Source organism: Sapajus apella, unplaced genomic scaffold (genome assembly GCF_009761245.1).
Source record: "Sapajus apella isolate SASKATOON/1434 unplaced genomic scaffold, GSC_monkey_1.0 scaffold49, whole genome shotgun sequence".
NCBI lineage: Eukaryota > Metazoa > Chordata > Mammalia > Primates > Cebidae > Sapajus > Sapajus apella.
The window spans coordinates 5,749,797-5,769,780 of NW_022436989.1; the positions used below are offsets into that span (position 1 = coordinate 5,749,797).

Below are 19,984 nucleotides of genomic sequence, written 5' to 3' on the forward strand. Positions count from 1 at the left end.
CTCTTTTACAAGTTCTATTTTCAGTCTTATTCTTAGTAAATCCTTTTTTATTGCAAGACCTAGCAATATTGACCAAATAATAGTAATAATGAGAATAGTAACAATAATTACAACTGTTACATCTGTTTATTTAGTACCCATTATTTGCCAGAGAGCTCACCAGACACTGAAATTATGGAATTATATTTCTTTCAATTATTAGCCCAGCAACCTGGGTGGCCTTGTCTTGCAAATGAAGAAATTGAGGCTCAGAGAGGTTTATCAGTTTGACCTTGCCCAAGGTCACTGTGATCTGCTTGACTCCATAGCCTTGGCAGGACTGAGGGACAGGTGCTGAGTCTAGAGGGAAGAAGAGACAGGTGGGCTGAAAGCCGGCTGGGATGGGAGGATGTGCACAGCTCCTTTCCCCGTGGTAGCGGAAACTCCTAGTCATTGCTCTGGAGAAGAAGTACATTTTATTGACTGATCTCCCAAACAAACTTTAGGTTCATTTTGTCAGTTTCAAGTAAAAAATCCTTTTGGAAATTTGACATTAAAAATAAAACCTTTGCCAGGTGCAGTGACTCATGCCTGTAATCTCAGCACTTTGGGAGGCAAGGCAGGCAGATCATGAGGTCAAGAGATGGAGACCATCCTGGCCAACATGGTGAAACCCCCTTTCTACTAAAACATACGACAATTAGCTGGGCATGGTGGCGTGTGCCTGTAGTCCCAGATACTCAGGAAGCTGAGACAGGAGAATCTCTTGAATCCAGGAGTCGGAGGTTGCAGTGAGCCGAGATTGTGCTACTGCACTCTAACCTGGTGATAGAGTGAGATTCTGGCAATAAAAAAATAATAATAATAAAAAAATAAAATCTTCACACCCAAGATCTTGCAATGCCTCATTTATTTAGGGTTTCTTTTACACTCTAAAGTAATATTTTATAGTTTTTAAGTATTATCTGGCATATCTCATAAGGAGAGTGTATTATGAATGGGATCTTTTTTAAAAAATATATTTCTGATTGTTTTTTTCATATATTGTAAAACTTCTGATTTTTATATGTAGATCTATCTGGCCACCTTACTTGCTTCTCTTCTTTGCTATAAAACAATTTTCCAGTTGATCATCTTTCAGTGCTTTGGTAGACTGACCCAGCTTTATAACATTTATATAATTTTGCCACTTATTTTGACAGAAAATGTAATTTATTCATTATGTCCAGAGTTGATCTGGTTTTCTGGCTTGCTAGTTAGCAGCAAAAACATTTAAATGTTAACATTAAACAGTCAGTGTTGGCTGGGCGTGGTGGCTCACACCTGAAATTCTAGCACTTTGGGAGACCAAGGCAGGTGGCTCACTTAAGGTCCAGGAGTTTGAGACCAACCTGGCCAACACCGTGAAACCCCGTCTCTACTGAAAATACACAAATTAGCCGGGCATGGTGGTGGGCTCCTGTAATCCCAGTTACTCAGGAGGCTGAGGCAGAAGAATTGCTTGAACCTGGGAGGCAGATGTTGCAGTGAGCTGAGATCTCACCATTGCACTCCAGCGTGGACAACAGAGCAAGACTCTGTCTCAAAAACAAACAAGCAAACAAAAGACAGTCAGTGTCATTTATTTCAATCTAACAATTGAAGTAGTCTCTTTAGTGTGTTCGCAGTCTCTCCAGGGAAAAAAATAAAAGCAGTTGTTTTGGAGAACTGGCCTCTTCCCTTTTAATTTCATCAGGATAGGGTCTGGGTATATGAAGAAAATTGCCCTGTCTTACGGGTGGCGATGAGAAGGAGGATTTAGATGGGTGTAATACTCTTACTCTGTCTTCTTTGTGGCGGCTTCTTTGCTCTGATGGACTTCAGTACTGTAGTTTCTGGATGCTGAATTTGCAGCCCTTTTTTTTCACTTTATTACTGCTCCTGGATGCACTGGTCATACTCATCCCTCCCCACAGGCTCGAATCCCTTGGCTCCTGCCCGATCAACGTGCAATTCTCTCAGTTGTTGCCGGCTGCACCCCTGAGTCTCAGCCTCATTCTCTGCCTGACCCCTCTGGCTTGCTGGTCCCTCCCAGCCTCTGCTCTCCCGTCCTGGGTTCCCAGACTCTTAATCTAGTGTCCTATGGTACAGGAGTTGATGGTGGCCTGTGAAAACTAAATGTCAGTGTCCCACTCTACATGTAACTCCAATTTGCTTTAATGTGTTTTACTCCCATTATGCTTTTGGGTAATGATATGGTTTGGATCTGTTTCCTCATTTATAGCTCATGTTCAGCTATAATCCCTAACGTTGGAGGAGGGGACTGGCGGGAGGTGGTTGGATCTTGGGAGCAGATTTCTCTTGAATGGCTCAGTACCATCCTCTTGGTACTATCCCCATGGTAGTGAGTTCTCGGGAGATCTGCTTGTTTCAAAGTGTGTGGTGCCTCCCCCTCCTTCCTCCTGCTCCTGCTTTTCCCACGTGACATGCCTGCTTCCCCTACACCTTCTGCCATGATTGTAGGCTTCCTGGAGCCTCCCCGGAAGCTGAGCAGACATGGGCACCGTGCTTTCTATAAAGCCTGTAGAACCATGAGCCAGTTAAACCTCTTTTCTTTATAAATTACCCAGTCTCAGGTATTTCTTCATAGCAACATGAGAATGCCCTGATATAGGCGACCTATGAATTGGAGTTTGCCCGGAGCCCCAAGTGGGAAACAGGAGACATGAGATGTCTTTGTCCTCGGTTTTATCCTCATTTATCTTCTATATCTGTCTCTTTTCTTGGCTCAAAGGGAAAATTGAGACAACATATGCCATCTTTGCGCTCTTGCATCCCTTTCTTCTGAAGCCCCTGAGAAGGAAAGAATTTATTTGAAACTTACCTTTCACCATTTTTTTTCCATCATGGTTTTACAGTCATAGAAAAACTTGTTAACTTTTCTGCTCCCCTCCAAAATTAATCTGATTTGCACGTAAACTATTACTGCATTTTTTTGTAAAATCAAATTATAATCTCTATCCCTACCTGCCCCTCAGCAATTAGGGTAAAGATCATGTACTAAACGATTCTGAAGACATTACTCTAGTTACAAGGGTATTAAAATAATTGCAGATAATTTTGTTTCTATCTTGATTTTTCTGCTCTTAGCGGCACCTAGATGCTCTGGCCAGGGCCTCTAGGACAGTGTTGAATAATAGGACTGATAGAAGATAGCTGCTTTATCCTGGCCTTCATGAAGTTACGTTAAATGCGTCACCATCAAGTTATAATGTTTTCTGGCAAATATCCTTAAGTTAAGGAAAATATGTTTTATTTGGTTTACTAAGAGTTTTCTTTTTAAAAAATTAAGCACTAAATGTTAGTGGTGGCTTCTATTGGCATTTCATAATTTTTCTACCAAGTTAATATACCCAGGTAATTAAATCACTCTTCTACCCAGGTAAGTAAATCACTATTTCTAGCTATTCTAATCATTGCATTTCATTAAGTGACATTTTGTAAAAAAACAAACCAAGAATTTGGCAGTTCCAAGTCTCCAAAGGACATTTTCAAATTCACATTGAATTTCTTTGGTGGCAAACAATGACTCATAGACATTGAATAGCAATAAAAGAAGAGTGTGTTGAAAATATAGTGGGGATATTTTGAAGAAACAAAGTAAGACTTTACCTGAGTGCTACTGGTAGGCTGACGGCATGGACAGGGAGAGCTAGAGAAGAAGAGAGAAACATGAATGGGGGCGAGCAGGTGTGGAATTAGGAAGAAAGGAGGGAAATCTTTGAGTCTGGTTAGGTCTTCTTACTCACCACTACATTGGTTGGGGAAAGGATAGTTAGAGTAAGGAGGAGGAAAATATGCAATGCTTACAAAGATGATTCTATTTCAGTCACCATATGTTTAGACTTACCTCTTCAAATGATCAATTATCATGCGGTCAAATGAGTTGAGCATGATTTGGGAGGTAATACTAGAGTTTTCAAAGTGTTTCATGATTCTGAGATTAGAGACCCTGAAATGCCCAAACCTTGGAGAGCTAGCAATTGTTGCTCCACCCCCACCCCCATCCCGCTCCACCTATTTCACTCTGGCTGTAAATCCCCTTGCCTTAGGAGCTACATTCAAGACAGCTATCCAATGAGAATCAAGGTGCTAAGCCTGCACCCAATATTTCTGGGAAAAGCTGGGTTAGGAGATGAAGTTTAAACTGGGGTCCTAAGTGGGCACCATCTACCTGGCCACAGTCCTAAATGGAAACTTTGGGAACTTGCTGCCTTCGGGGTGATCTGTGGGAGAGGAAGCTGTTACACACCAGTAGTCAGGTGTGCATGCAGGCCACACCACCCAAAAGTAGAGAGTAGGTTCCCAGTTCATTAACACATAGCCTCATCAGAAGGAAGGAAGGAAGATATGGCCTCTGGATCTTCCCCGCTGGACCAGGCCTTGTATAACTTACCCATCAAGGAACACAGAAGAGGCAGGCAGTGGAATAGTTCACAGTGACCTGTAATGACCTTGGACATTAGTGGATGGTGGCACCATGCATTAGAGAAAGGGCCACAACAATGACTTGGACTTTTGATCAATTTGCATTTGTAGATTTTTTTCCATGTTTGTTTGTGAGTTTGGAGGAGCTTAAAGTGAAAAATTCTCCTGATAATAACTATTCCTTAGTGTTTTTAACTTGTGAAATAAAGATGAACAAAGTGATTTGTAAGTCACCTTATTGCTTTAGAATTCTATACTCATAGATTTACAAACGAAGTCTTTTAAAATTCTGTCTTCCTATTCTGCTAAAGAGTCTTTCCCAAAAATGCACCTGATGAAAAGTTTGAACCAGAACAATGTGACCCCAAATTACCTTACACATGTTGCTCTGATGAGTTCCAAAATGGCATACCTCACATACACTTAGTGATGCTGACATGTTGGAATATTTGCAGTTCAAAGTCTCAAGGTATTGCTTCAAAATACATTTTATAAAAGCATACATTTTCTCAGATTCTCACTTGGAAGATCAAAAAAATAACAGTGGGCCCAATCATCACTTTTTCCCATGGCTTTGCAAATGATCATGTCAATGAAGGTTATGTTTGGCTGTATAAAACATATAACAAAAAATTAAATAAGTTCGAAGTGTATTTCTCTTTCACACAACAGAAATCTTGGGGTAGGCAGTTCGGGATGAAATGGTGGCTCAGCTCTCACAGTCATCAGGGATGCCTAGTCAGCAGGGACCCTAGTGCTATTCTGTCATCCTCAGCACGTCATTTCAAACTGAAGCTCTCCTCATTGTCTAATACAGCTGCTGGTCATCATGCCTGCATTTTTGGGCAAAAGGGACCTCTTCCCAGCTGAGTCAGCTCTCTTTAAGCAGATTCTCTGGAATACTCACATATCACTTGCGTCTCACTGGTTATGCAAGGGAGCCAGAGGAAAACACGTTTCATGAATCCATTGTTATTTTCATTGTAGTCCTGTCTTGAAGACAGGAAGAAGAAATATTAGACAGGAAATAGTAGCCTCTGCCACAGTGATGAAGAAACCAAGTGGCATTGATATCTGCTTCCGGTTTAGACACTGAAGATGCTCAGGATAGATGTTCTCAGTTTAGTAGATGTTGCGGAAGCATAGACTCCTTTGGTACCCCAGGTATCCTCTCTTTGGAGAGCAGATCATTAGAAAGAATGTTAGAGAAGACTTCAGTGTGAGTTTGGCCTCCACTTACTATGACAGAGGGGTGTGATTGGGCAAATTGCACTCCTTCTGAGTATATTTTATTACTTAAAAATTGAGAATTTTATCTGATACCTGTCTTACTTGTTTTCCAGTGTTGATATAAGGCTCAAATATGCAATAAATTACTATTTCTTTAATGTATTTACTATAGTATATATTTTAGTATAATATCTATTTGTATTTGTATTTACTATAGTATATGTTTTAGTATAATATCTATTTGCTGTATACCATTCTGGGATATAAATGTTCTTTATGCAGTATTTAGTTTCATTGGGAGCTTGTATTCACACTTGAGATTTTACTAAGCATTTATTGAGTGTCTACTATGTGAAGGATATTAGGATTCAGTGGTAAATAAGACCGTGTTCTTGCCCTTCTGGGATTTCATTCTGGCAGTGAATCAGACATTAAGCAACATGATACAGAATACATTGCTTCATGACAAATATTCCAAGTGCTGTGAAAGCTAAGCCCGGGGTCCTGTGAGCACTTAAGGAGGGATTGTAACTTACTGTGGAAGGTCAGGGAAGGCTTCCTTGAAAAGAGACATGGATCTGATTCTAGAGGAGGATTAGGAATTAGGGAAACTGGTGAAAGATTTCTACAGATGAGACATTACATATGAAAAACCATTAATAAAAGGTTTAAAATGTAGTGATTCATTTTAAGAAGAAGGAAGGGTTGTAAAGATCTGAGTTTGGAAGAGGAAGAAGAGAAGTTCTGAGTTTCTCATTTCTCCCGTTTCCCCGAGCGTCTGCATGTATGTGATCTTCTTCACACAATAAAGAAAATTGAGCTAAAAATTGTATAGGCCTTAGTTTTACTGTAATTATTTTTATTGACAAAATGTGTTTCTTCAATTGTATTCAATCTTGTCTTGCCAAAATCTCACTGAAGTTGAACTAATAGATAATCTGAGAAATAACACCTTGTACCGTTTACCCACACAGTTGGAAAGCTGTGATCCTTGCTGTCATTTTGTGAATTTCAGTGATACCCAAGACCAGGGGTCTCCTCAATTCTCTCTCTTACTCATGAGGCTGGGGCTCAGCAAATGTCTTTGTTGAGAGGCATGTAGGAGCTGCCGGTTGGTAATTTTCATTATCAGCAAACTTACATGCTTGCTTCACACAAAATTGTCAGTCAAGAGAAGGTGGGAAGACAGGATTGAAGCAGAGTGAGAAGCCAATCAAAACACCAACGTTCTTTATTTACTCATGATTCTATGGCAGATTTGAGAGAAAATGACCTACCCTGAACTTTTTTTCCAGAGGATTAAAAGCTTTTCTAGTGCATGTACAGGGCCTGCAGTGGCCCTTCAAGATCTGTAACACACTTGGTATCAAGTCTTTTCACCTGACTTTTCTCCAGTCTTCAGTCTAACAAAATGGACAAAAGTTTCACATCCACTTTTATTTTTATTCTATTTAATTCATTTTTTGTTTTAAATTTCATTATTTTAATTGACAGATACAATCATATATATTTATTGTGTATAACATGATAGTTTGAATTATATACAATTACATATATATGGTGACTAAATTTAGCTAATTAACATATGCATTACCTCACACAGGTTACCATTTTTGTGGTGAGGACGCTTCATAGCAATCTCCTAGCTTTTCTCAAAAATACAATATATTGCTAACTGTACTCACCATGTGGTACAATAGATCTCTTGAAATTACTCCTACGTAACTGAAATGTTATATCCTTGGGTCAACATTCCTCCGCTGCCAACTACTTCAGACCTTGGTAACCACTATTCTAGTCTCTGCTTTTACGAGATCAGCTTTTCTAGATTCCACATATGAGTGACACCATGTGGATCTATCTTTCTGTGCCTGGCTTATTCTCTTGACATAACATCCTCCAGGTTCATTCATGTTGCTGCAAATGACAGGATTTCCCCCCCCTCCTTTTTTTTACGGCTGAATGATATATATTGTGTATATATACCATGTTTTCTCTATCCAGTCATTCTTTGATGGACACTTAGGTGGATAACAGTTCTCGGCTATTATGAATAATGTATCAATAAACATAGCAGTAGAGACACAGACATACTGATTTCAATTTTTTTGGATATATTTAGTATATCCAATAGTGGGATTGCTAGATCATATGGTATTTCTATCTTAGATATTTTGAGGGCGCTCTATACCATCTTCCATAATGGCTGCATTAATTTACATTCCTACCAATAATGTGTGAGGGTTTCCTTTTCTCTACATCCTCTCCAACACTTGTTATCTTCTGTCTTTTTAATAAAGATGATTAGCGATACTGAGCTTTTTTCCATAAATCCATTGGACATTTATATGTCTTATTTTGAAAAATGTGTATTCAGGTTATTTGCTCAATTTTTAATTGGGTTATTTGTTTTATTGCTCTTAAATTGTTTGAGTTCCTTATAAATTTTGGATATGAACCCTTCATCAGATGTATGATTTGCAAATATTTTCTCCCATCTGTAGGTTGTTTCTTCACTTTGTTGATTAATTCCTTTACTGTGTAGAAGCTTTTTAGTGTGATTTATCTATTTTTCCTTTTGTTGGCTGGTCTTTTGGGGTTATATTAAAAAACCACCACCTAGACAATATCATGGAGCTATTCTCCTGTTTTCTTCCAGTAGTTTCATAGTCCAGTCTTATATTTAAGTCTTTAATCCATTCTGGGTTGATATTTGTATGTGTTGTGAGATAAGGGTCTAATTTCATTCTTCCGTATATGGGTATTTAATTGTCCCAACGCCATTTATTGAAGAGGCAGCTCTTTTCCCATTGTGTTCTTGGCACTTTTGTTGAAAATCAACTGACCATCAGTGCATGGATTTATGTTGGGGCTCTCTATTCTGTTCCATTGGTGCACGTGTCTATTTTTAAGCCAGTACCATGCTGCTTTGGCTACTCTAGGTTCGTAGTGTATTTCGAAGTCAGGTCCTGTAGTGGCTCCAGCTTTGTTCTTTTTGCTCAAGATTGCTTTGACTCTATGGGATCTTTGTGGTTCCACACTGATTTTAGGATTGTTCTTCCTGTTTCTGTGAAGAATCTCATCAGCATTTCAATAGGGATTTCATTGAATCTGCAGGTTGCTTTGGTGAATATGGACATTGTAACAATATTAATGTTTCAATCCATGAACACAAGAAATATCTTTATTTATTTGTATCTTAAAATTTATTTTATGACTGTTTTACGGTTTTAGGTTTAGAGATTTTTAACCTTCTTGGTTAAATTTAGTACTATTTTATTTTTTGTAGCTATTATAAACGGTGTTTTTAAAAATTTCTTTTTCAGGTAGTTCAGTGTTAGTGTATATAAACACTATTGATTTTTGTATGTTGATTTTGTAACCCGCAACTTTACTGAGTATGTTTATTAGTTCTAACAGTTTTTGGTGCCATTTTGAGGATTTTCTATATATAAGATTGCATCATTTGCAAACAGGGATAATTTAACTTCTTTTCCCATGTGAATGTCTTTTATGTCTGTCTCTTTCCTAATTGCTCTGGCTAGAACTTCCAATACTATGTTGAATAGAAGTGGCAAGAGTGGGCAGCCTTATCTTGTTCTGGATCTTAGAAAAATACGTTTCAACATTTTTCCCATTGAATATGGTTTCAGCTGGGGTTTGTCATATATGGCCTTTAACACGTTTAGGTGTGTTCCTTCTATACCTAATTTGTTGAGCGTTTTTATTATTAAGGAATGTTTAACTTTGTCAAATGCTTTTTCTGGTACTATTGAAATGATTATATGGTTTTCTCTCTAATTCTTTTAATATAATGTATCATGTTTATTGACTTATGTATTTTCAATCATCCTTGAATCTCTGTGATGAATCCCACTTAATAATGGTGAAGGATCTTTTTGATATGCTACTGAATTTGGTTTGCTAGTATTTTGTTAAGAATTTTTGCATGCAAGTTCATCGGGGTTATTGGCATGTAATTTTCTTTCTTTTTAAAATATCTTTGCTTGGCTTTGGTATCAGGGCAATGCTGGCCTCATAAAATGGAAGTCGTCCCTCCTTTTCAATTATTTAGAAGAGTTTGAGAAGAATTGGTATTAGTTCTTCTTCAAATGTTTGATAGAATTCAGCAGTGAAGCCATCAGGTCCTTATCTTTTCATTGTTGGAAGACTCTTTATTACTGATTCAATCTCCTTACTCATTATTAGTCTGTAAATATTGTCTGTTTCTACATAGTACAGTCTTGATAGGTTGTATGTGTCAAGGAATTTATCCATTTCTTCTATGTTATTCAGTTTGTGTATAATTGTTCACAATAGCCTCTTATGATCCTTTTTCTTTTGTAGACTTTTTTATAATGTAATGTAGTGTCTCCCTTATTTTTAAAAGAGACATTATTTTTAAAGGAGACATTATATTACAAAAAATAATGTAATGTCACCTTTATTTTTGTAATGTTTCTTTTATTTCTCTGATTTTGAGTCTTCTATCTTTTCTTAGTCTAGATAAAGGTTTGTCTGTTTTGTTTGTCTTTTCAAAAGACAGACTCTTGATATTTTCTATTGTTTTCCTAGTTTTTATTTCATTTATGTCTGCTTTGATCTTTATTATTCACTCACTTTTATTAACTTTGGGTTTAGTTTGTTTTTGTTTTTCTAGTCCCTTTGGGTGCAAAGTTATCTTGTTTATTTGAGGTTGTTCTTTTTTTAACGTAGGCATTTATTACTACAAATTTTATCCCTAGAGCTGCTTTTCCTGTATCCCATAGCTTTTGATATATTGTGTTTCCATTTCAATTTGTCTTAAGAAATTTTTTAACCTCCCTTTTAATTTCTTCATTGATCTATTGGTTGCTCAGGATCATGTTGTTTTAAGGTACTTATGAATTTTCTGAAGTTCCTCCTGTTATTGATTTCTCATTTTATGCCATGGTGGTCAAAGAAGACACTTCATATGATTTCTATGTTTGTCAGGGAAGGTCCTGATCGCTCTCATTTCTGAAGGACAGATTTTCTGGGTAGAGTATTCTTGGTTGGCAAGTTTTTTTCTTTCTCTAGTACATTGAATACCATTCTACTCTTTTCTGGACTATAAGTTTTCTTCTGAAAAGTCTGCTAGCTATATTCAAACTCCCTTATATGTTATTTGCTTTTTTTTTGCTACTTTCAGAATCTTCTTTTTGTCTTTGATTTTTGACAGTTTGATTATAAAATGTCTTGAGTACTCTTATTTGGATTGAATCAGGTTAGACTCCTTTAACCTTCCTATAACTGAATATTTACAACTTTCTGCAGGTTTAGTAGATTTTCTGCTACTATTTATTTTTCTGTTCTTTTTTTCTTTTTTCTTTTTTTTTCTGGAGACAGAGTCTTGCTGTGTCACCCAGGCTGGAGTGCCATGGTGCAATCTTGACTCACTGCAACCTCGCCTCCCGAGGTTCAAGTGATTCTCCTGCTTCAGCCTCCTGAGTAGCTGAAATTACAGGTGCAAGCCACCATGCCCAGCTAATTTTTGTATTTTTAGTAGAGATGGGGTTTCACCATGTAGGTCAGGCTGCTCTAGAACTCCTGACTTAAAGTGATCCACCCACCTTGGCCTCTCAAAGTTCTGGGATTACAGGCATGGGCCACTGCACCTGGCCTGTTTCTTTAAATAAACTTTCAGCCCCTTTATCTTTTTCTTCTCCTTCTTTAACTCCTATGATTCAAATTCCTCTTTTGATCCTGTCCTGTATATACTATGTATTTATTCATTCCCTTTCATTCTTTTTTATCTTTTTTCCTTTGAAGATATATTTTAAATAACCTGTATTTGAGTTCACAGATTCTTTATTTTAGTTGATTGGTTATGCTGTTGATGCTTTCCATTTCATTTTGATCATTGTATTTTTTACCTCCAAGATTTCTGCTCGATTTTTAAATAATTAGTATTTCAATATTTCTATTAGATTTCTTATTGTGATTACAGGTTTCTTCATTTTGTTGAACTATGTCTCTACATTTTCTTGATGTTTGCTGTAACCATTTAAGACAGTGATGCAGAAATATTTTGGACTTAAGAATCCATTATGCTCTTAAAAATTATCAAGAACTCAAAGAGCCTTTGTTTATGTGTGTTTCATCAGTCAGTGTTTAATTTTTGAATAGTTACTAAATTTGAGTATCATTTTCATAGCTTTTTCAAATACTCTGCTGCTAGGTGCATATACATTTAGAATTTATCATATTTTAAATTGAAGTAAAAAAGTTTAAAAAGTATTTATTAATTTTAAAATAGCAGTAATAAACATACTCCATGTTAACAAAAGTTAACAGTTTTAATAAGAAATAACCATTTTGCAAAAAAAATAAATTAGTAAGAAGTGGCATTGTCTTACAGTTTTGAAAACTTCTTTGATGTCTGGGTTAATGGAAGTCAGCCAAACTCTCATATCTGCCTCTACATTTAATCTATTGCAATATGCTAGTTTTGTTGCAATTGCAAAGCTGTGCAGTAGGAAAAAAAGGATTATTTTAGTAACTTTTTCATATAATTGTGAATATTCTTCTTTGATACTATATAGAAACTTGAGAAGTGGTAGCTTCTTAAAGGTTAGTTACAATGTGGAATCTGAAACTATATTAATGAACCTTTTATTATTGTTACTGAAATTTTACTATTGTGCCTGGAAATTTGCATGAATCTTCCACCCACACATTATTTTGTAACATCATGTATTGGTAGATTGAGAAACAGTGGCTCACTCAGCTATGCAGATCTTCCAGAGATGATCTACGTTGTCATATCTCACTAGTCTCAAAAAAGGCATTTTTTTTCTTTTCAAGTATTTAGAAACTGTCATGCTCATGATGATGAAAATAAGTTTTACAGAATTCGAATTTTCAGTCGAGACTTTAATTTTATCACTGGCAACAAATCCTGTCACTTGTTTTCTTCGAAGTCCTTGGCTCACTTTGCTTATTTTCAAGAAAATGTCTGTCAAATATCCAAGTCTGAATAACCATGGTTCTTGTGTTGTCTGTCAGCTGTTCTTTCAAATCAAAATAGTTTTCAAGGAGAAGAGTGACTAGATCAGCTCACAGCTCCAGCAATTGCTATGGTGCTTTTTGTTGAGACAACTACGGAACTTCAGTACATAGCAGTACTGTGTGTGTAGTTTTCATTTCATCACACTGAATATTAGAACAACGTACTCATGAAAGGAATCAAATGAACAATTGTTATTGCTTTGTTGTGTATATTCATGAGAAAAACAACTTTTTTTTTCTGTTCGTGCATAGAAGTGAAGAATACAATGACTGCCAATTCAGTTTGATGCCATGCTCTTGATTTATGCAAACATATCAGCATTTTTACCCATCATCACTTTTGCACTATCAGGACAAAGGCCAGTATGGTGGAAAAGGCAAATAATACTTTTCTCTTATTATCAAATAGTTTCAATCTCACAGGCTTCCTGAAGAATTGTGGGGATCACCAGTTGTTTGTGGACTGCACTTCAAGAACTGTTGTTCTAAGAGGTTAATTGTTTCGGTCTTGTTTAAAAGTTTAGTTGCACTCCTGGGTTTTTTTTTTTTTGTTTGTTTTTTTTTTGGTTGGCAAAAAGGTGTATTTAATAGAATCGGCAGGCAGATTTCTGCCCTGCCTGCCCTGATCTGCCCTCCCCCACCCTCCCCTTTGGGTTTGTTTGACGTTTCATTCCACAAATAAGCAGCAGATAAAATACTTTACAAGGTACAGCACAGTCGTATTGAAGAATAAAGGACCCGACTCTTACTTTAAGAGTATTAGGCCTGAACTTCCCCTGCCCCATGCAATAAAGCAAGTTTTATATACACTCCCTATATTTTTTTCTAACATTTTCTTATATAAATTTAAATATTTTACCCAAAAGGCTTTTTTCCTCCAAACATTTATATTTGAGTGAAACACAGATTCCTTACCCAAGAACTTGCCCTCCTATGCTTTTCAAATAATGAGATGCTTTTGGTTATGTATGTTTGTCAAATAGAAAATTCCTACTTTTTATAATTTTGTTCCATAAAAGTTAAGGTAACCCACTCTCTCTTCAAGGTAGTAGTGTCTTGGATTATACTGGAGTTTGATCTTAAAACGCACGTAAAGAAAACACAATGTAGATGTCATTGAACGTACCATTACAAGTACCAGTTTACAGTGAGGAAGCTGAGGCACAGAGAGGTGAAGAATTTGCTCAAAGACACACAGCTAGTAGGAGTGGGGCCAAGACTTGAATCCATGTATTCTGACTTCGGTGCTCACACACTGAGCCACTACTCTCCCCTTCAGTGTATTAGCGCAAGGAAGAGTAACATGACTTGTACTTTGGAGGGGAAATCCTAACATGTGCTTGACTACTTAAATACTGCAATTTTACTGGGCATGTAAGCCCCTACATTTTAAAAAAATTATCTCACACCTTTTGGCATGTGATTTACTGGGGTATTTTAGGCTTCTGCTACTTTTTATTTTCCAGGGATGATATCACTGATGTCACAAAATGCTAAGATTCCTAAGTACCAAATCAAGTCTCAGTAGAGTGTAAACAGAACTCTGAGTCTAGGTAGCAAAGGTGTGCTTACAGTCTCACTAGGTAAAAACAGCTTCTGGATATTTGCCTATTGGTGTTTGAACTTTCCAACTATAATTGTGGATTTCTCTATTTCTGCTTTCAGTTACATCAGTTTTTGCTTTGTGTATTTTGATACTCTGTTGTTAGGTGCATGTACATTTAGAATTAATATATGTTCTTAGAGGAAATAACTCCATTATTATGTAATATCATTCTTTACCTCTGATAATCTTCCTTCACCTGAAGTCTATTTTTTTCTTATATTTCAGCATTATTTGATTACAATTTGCATGCTATGTCTTTTTCTATCTGTTTACTTTAGCCCATCTATATCTTTATAGTTTAAGTCATTTTCTTATAGACAGCATACAGTTAAGTCATGCTTTTTTATAAAAAAAAATCCAACACAATAATCTTTTGATTGGTGTGTTTAGACTATTTACGTTTAGTATAATTATTTTATGATTAGATATACCATCTTGCTAGGTTTTTATAAAAATATATTTTTCTCTTTTTGGCCTTTTGGGGGTTAAGGAAACATTCTTTATGATACATTATGATTGCATTTAAAATAAAATAAAATATTATTTCTATTTCTCTTTAAAGTATTTTCAGTTGTTTGCCATAGGGTTTCCAATCTACATCTTTAATTTATCTGCATCTGTCTTCAAATATTGCTGTACTGATTCATGTGTAGTTAGGAACTTTACAATAGTGTATTCCCAATTTCTCTCTTGCATCTGTTGTGTTTTTTCATACATTTTGCTTTTTTCATATTTTATAAAAACACAGTACATTGCTACTACTATTGCTTTAGTTATTTTTGGAGAAATAAAAAATATAAAAAATAAAATTTATTTGTACCTTAATTTACTTCATTTCTAACATGACTTCTTTGCGTGAATTCAAATTTTTACTAGGTATCATCTCCTTTAGAAACTTTAATAAGCTCTTTTATAGTGCAGGTTTGATGACAGTCAATTTTCTCAGTTTTTATTTGAGAAAAAGCTTTATTTTTTCTTTATTTTTGAAATATATAGGTTCCCATATATAGAATTGTGGTCTTCAAATTTCACTATTTTATACCATTGTAGGATGACTATAGTTAATAATATATAGCTTCAAGTGGCTAGAAGGAGGATATAGAATGTTCCCAACACAAAGAAATAATGAATGTTTGAGATAGTAGATGTGGTAATTACACCTGTCTGATCACTATACGTTATATCTATCCAAACATCACCATCTACCCCATAAATGTGCACAATTATTATATGCCAATTTAAAAAAATTTTAAAAAGAATTCTGAGTTGGGAGTTTTTTCCCCTTTTCTTTCAGTGCTTTAAAGGTGTTGCTGCATTGCCTTGTGGTTTTCATGATTTCAGACAAGGTCTCTTGTAATTCTCTTTGTTTTTCCTTATGTAATATCTTTTTTCTTTGGTTGCCTTGAAGATTTTCTCTCTTTTATTTTTTAACACTTTGAATATAGAGTGGTTTTAAACATATACATAATCTTTTTGTGTGCTCTGAGCTTCTTAGATCTGTGATTTGGTATTTGTCATTATTTTTAGTTTTGTTAACAATTCTATCAAAATTATTCTCACCAATCTTCAGCTGCGTCTTCCCCAAGTAAGCAAGTGTGCATTTTTCATCTCTCCCTTGAAGCACATGTCTTATTTTATAGTTCAGGCTATTTGGTTGCCTTGCAACCTCAGATTCCTTATAGATTATCATAAGCTTACAGTTTGTCAGACTTTGTGTGTGTTTTTAAAGATGAAAGAGCTATTTTTATTAGGCTGTTCTTGCATTGCTATAAAGAAATACCTGAGGCTGGGTAATTTGTATAGAAAAGAGGTTTAATTGGCTTATGATTCTGCAGGTTGTACAGGAAGCATGGTGCTGGCATCTGCTTCTGGTGAGGCCTCAGGAAGTTTGTAGTCACAGTGGAAGGTGGCAGGGAGCGAGCATGTCACATGGTGAGAGTGGGAGCAAGAGAGAGAGCGGGGAGGTGCCACACACTTTCAGACAACCAGATCTTCCTCATGTGAACAAGTGCAAGAACTCACTTGTCACCAAGGGGATGGTGCTAAACCATTCATGAAGGATCTGCCCCCACGATCCAATTACCTCCCACCAGGACCCACCTCCAACACTGGGAATTACACTTCAACATCAGATTTGGAAGGGACAAACATCCATATCATATCAATGTTCTTTCCAGCTCTCTACATACCAAACAGAACTCCTAAGTTTTTCTCCATGGAACTAATTTTGCACAGTAAAAACTAATGCAACGGGCTGATGCACACAGATTTCATAGATCTTATCAGCACATTTTCCATATTAACAACCATCCTTAGTAAAATTAGAATGACTTTTTGAAATTTCAGTAAATGCTGAACAAGAGACTCTTTTTAGAGTTGGGAAGCTATCCTCCAAGTTGCAGGGTGTTCAGTTTTAGTGGCCAATACAGTGTCTGATTTATTCTAGAGCCAGAATACAAGGGCTATGCAGCCAAGGGATAAAAATTATAGTGGCACTTCATACTATTCTTTTTGTTTCTTTTTCTGAGACTGAGTCTTGCTCTGTTGCTCAGGATGGAGTGCAGTGGCACGATCTAGGCTCACTGCAACCTCCGCCTCCTGGGTTCAAGCAATTTTTATGCCTCAGCTTTCCAACTAGCTGGGATCACAGGCAGGCACCACCATGCTCAGCTAATTTTTGTGTTTTTAGTAGAGACAGGGCTTCACCATGTTGGCCAGGCTGGTCTCAAACTCTTTACCTGGTGATCCAACTGACTTGGCTTCTCAAAGGTGCTTCATATTATTCTTGAAAAACTTTTACTTCCTTTTCCTGTGTACCTTGGCAGTCTGCTAGGTTAGAGATCTTAGTTTCTAAGGGATAAATGTTGTCACATGTGTTGTCTCAAACATTCCATTAAATTCAGTGTTGAAAACTGCTACCTGTCCACATAGGGCTCCTATGACGTACCATGAATATGGAATGTATGGGGTCACCATGTTAATTGCACTAGTTCATTCTAATTATCAAGGAGAAACAGGGTTGGCCCTACACAATGGCAGCAAAGGGAACACAACAGGAGAAGACGCAGTCCTCTGGGTGATTCTTCATGTTGCTGAGTACAGAGGAAAAGTTAATTGATGTCTAACAAAATCCAGGAGGGACCATCAACGGCTGAGAAATTCTGGAAGTGAAGTGTTAGTTCTCCCTACCAGATATAGAACCCTGACCTTCTTTGGCGTTGGCTGAGGGCAATGGGAACTTAGAATAGAGAATAGAGGAAAAAAGCATTAAACCAATTATAGCCTGGGGAACAGCTGCAGAAATAGGGATATAACATTTATTTATATTTTATCTCTTGCCATGTATATATTCAAGATTTTTAACTAATTTTATTATTTTTTTCTATCCCCTTTCCCCACTTTTGTGTTGCTATTGTTGCTGTTGTTGTTTTGAGATGGAGTTTCACTCTTGTTGCCCAGACTGGAGTGCAATGGCATGATCTTGGCTCACTGCAACTTCTGCCTCCCAGGTTCAAGCGATTCTCCTGCCTCAAACTCCTGAGTTCCTGGGATTATAGGCGCCCACCATCATGCCTGGCTAATTTTTGTATTTGAAGTAGAGATGGGGTTTCGCCATGTAGGCCAGGCTGGTCTCGAACTCCTGACCTCAGGTGATCCACCCGCCTTGGTCTCCCAATGTGCTGGGACTGTAAGTGTGAGCCATAGCATCCAGCCCCAACTTTTAAAATATATGATATGTTGTGATGATTTACTTTACAATTATGTTGTATAACATAAGTTATACAACATCAAGACGAATTACAGATAACAATATGCTTTGTTGCTTAGTGGGCTCATGAACACAGGATTAGGAATTGTTAGTGGGAGTGATTCTTAATCTCTGAGGCTCCAAGTTTGTGGTTAAAAGGTTAGTGGCTGGCCAGGTGCAGTGGCACACGCCCGTAATCCCAGCACTTTGAGAGGCCAAGATGGGCAGATTACAAGGTCAGGAGATCAAGACCATCCTGGCCAACATGGTGAAACCCTGTCTCTACTAAAATTGCAAAAAGTAGTCAGTTGTGGCAGTGCTCGCCTGTAATCCTAGCTACTCGCTCGGGAGGCTAAGGCAGAAGAATTGCTTGAATCCACAAGGCAGAGGTTGCAGTGAGCCAAAATTGCATCTCTGCACACCAGCCTGTGCCACAGAGCAAGACTCCGTCTCAAAAATAATAATAATTAAAAACAAAAAGGTTATTGGCAGAGACAGTAATGCTTACGTATTTCTATGCCCTCCCCTTCACTTCCAAATCTCCTTGCACTTGAGTCCATCCTGTGTGACTAGCCCTAGCTAATGATCAGTGGGTGAAAATGACATGGGTCATTTATGGCCCAAGGCAGTTTAGAGCTATATGCCTCTTTCAATGCTTTCTTCTTCTGCCACTGAAATCTTGGAGGCCATGTGTCCAAGGTGGTGCAGTCAGAAGATGAAAGAAGGCTGTACCATCTGGATATGAATTTGGTGAGTGATAAATCTTTGTTGTGTTCAATTGCTGAGTTTTGAAGTTGTTTGTTATCACATATAACCTGTTCTGTTATGACTAATATAAGATTACAGGATTGATGCCTGTGTATGTACAGAGAGAAAGAGTTATATTTTATGGTATAGTTAGAATCATACTTTGCTTGATATTCTTGGCATTTAAATAGGAAGTTGTGAACAAAAGTATTATGCATTTCTTATTTGCTACCATGTTAACCCAGAAATCTTCGTCTCTGTGCTATAGATTTATATATATCCATGGACAGAGAGATTTATATATATCCAGAGAGAGAGAAAGTGAAAACAAGGGAGACGACAGTAGTTATTTTACTGGAATCAGTGACTGCAAATCAGAAGAAGATAGCATAACAAATCCTTTCATTACCATCACTGAGGCACTTGGTTTCTTGAGCAAAATGCAAGTCATGATACTCACACCTTGAATCAGCTTGATTCAGAGCCTGAATCAAATTCAAATAACCCATAAGAAGGCGGAGACGCATGTGATCGGTGTGTCAGTGGGCTCTAAAATGCCTAAGAAAAACAAGTACTTCACATTCACAGTCCTTTCTGTTACAATTTTCCCTCTGCAAAATAGAATGTTGGTTGACGCACAATGATTTTTTCTACTTAATTTTTTTCCCGTAAGAATATGCAGGACTTTTATTTTCCCTGTTTTGTTTCTCTAAGAGGTTTAAAACAGGACATGCACATTTTGTGTGTGTGCTTCTATAGGAAGGTCAGAAGACTGGTACAGGTCTAAAATATTTTGCTGGTTACCTCATTTGTGAAATGAGAACAGCTGAACCAGGTAATCTCTGCGGTTCTTTTTCTGCTCTATAATTCCGTGATCCTGCAGTTGAAAAAAAATACCATTTTTGGAGAGTGTATCCAAGGTTAATTTAATTTGTGGTGACCTTCATGATCTTTTGATTTTTCCAAGTGAGGTCATAGAATATATTATCCTCTGGAGCAGAGCAGCAGCCGTGAGGGTGCAGAAGACCGGACTCCTGAGTAAACACCATTTCTCTTCACTGTGGATACCCAGATGCAGACGTACCGCGTGGCAGCAGCGATACTTTTGAGGTCCACTAGAGCTGGCTCCCAGGGTGATGGGGACTCTGTTGAATAGCCTGCTTGCCTTGAAGCATTTC

General features: G+C 37.2%; 1 long non-coding RNA gene across 1 annotated transcript; it reads right to left on the reverse strand.

Annotated features, from left to right (window-relative positions):
• Positions 1-12,186: 12,186 nt before the first annotated feature.
• Positions 12,187-16,820, reverse strand: LOC116526174. Its single transcript, XR_004258001.1, has 3 exons — positions 16,808-16,820; positions 15,159-15,160; positions 12,187-12,306 (listed from the first exon to the last, which is right to left on the reverse strand). It is a non-coding gene; the product is annotated as an uncharacterized LOC116526174 (long non-coding RNA).
• Positions 16,821-19,984: the final 3,164 nt, after the last annotated feature.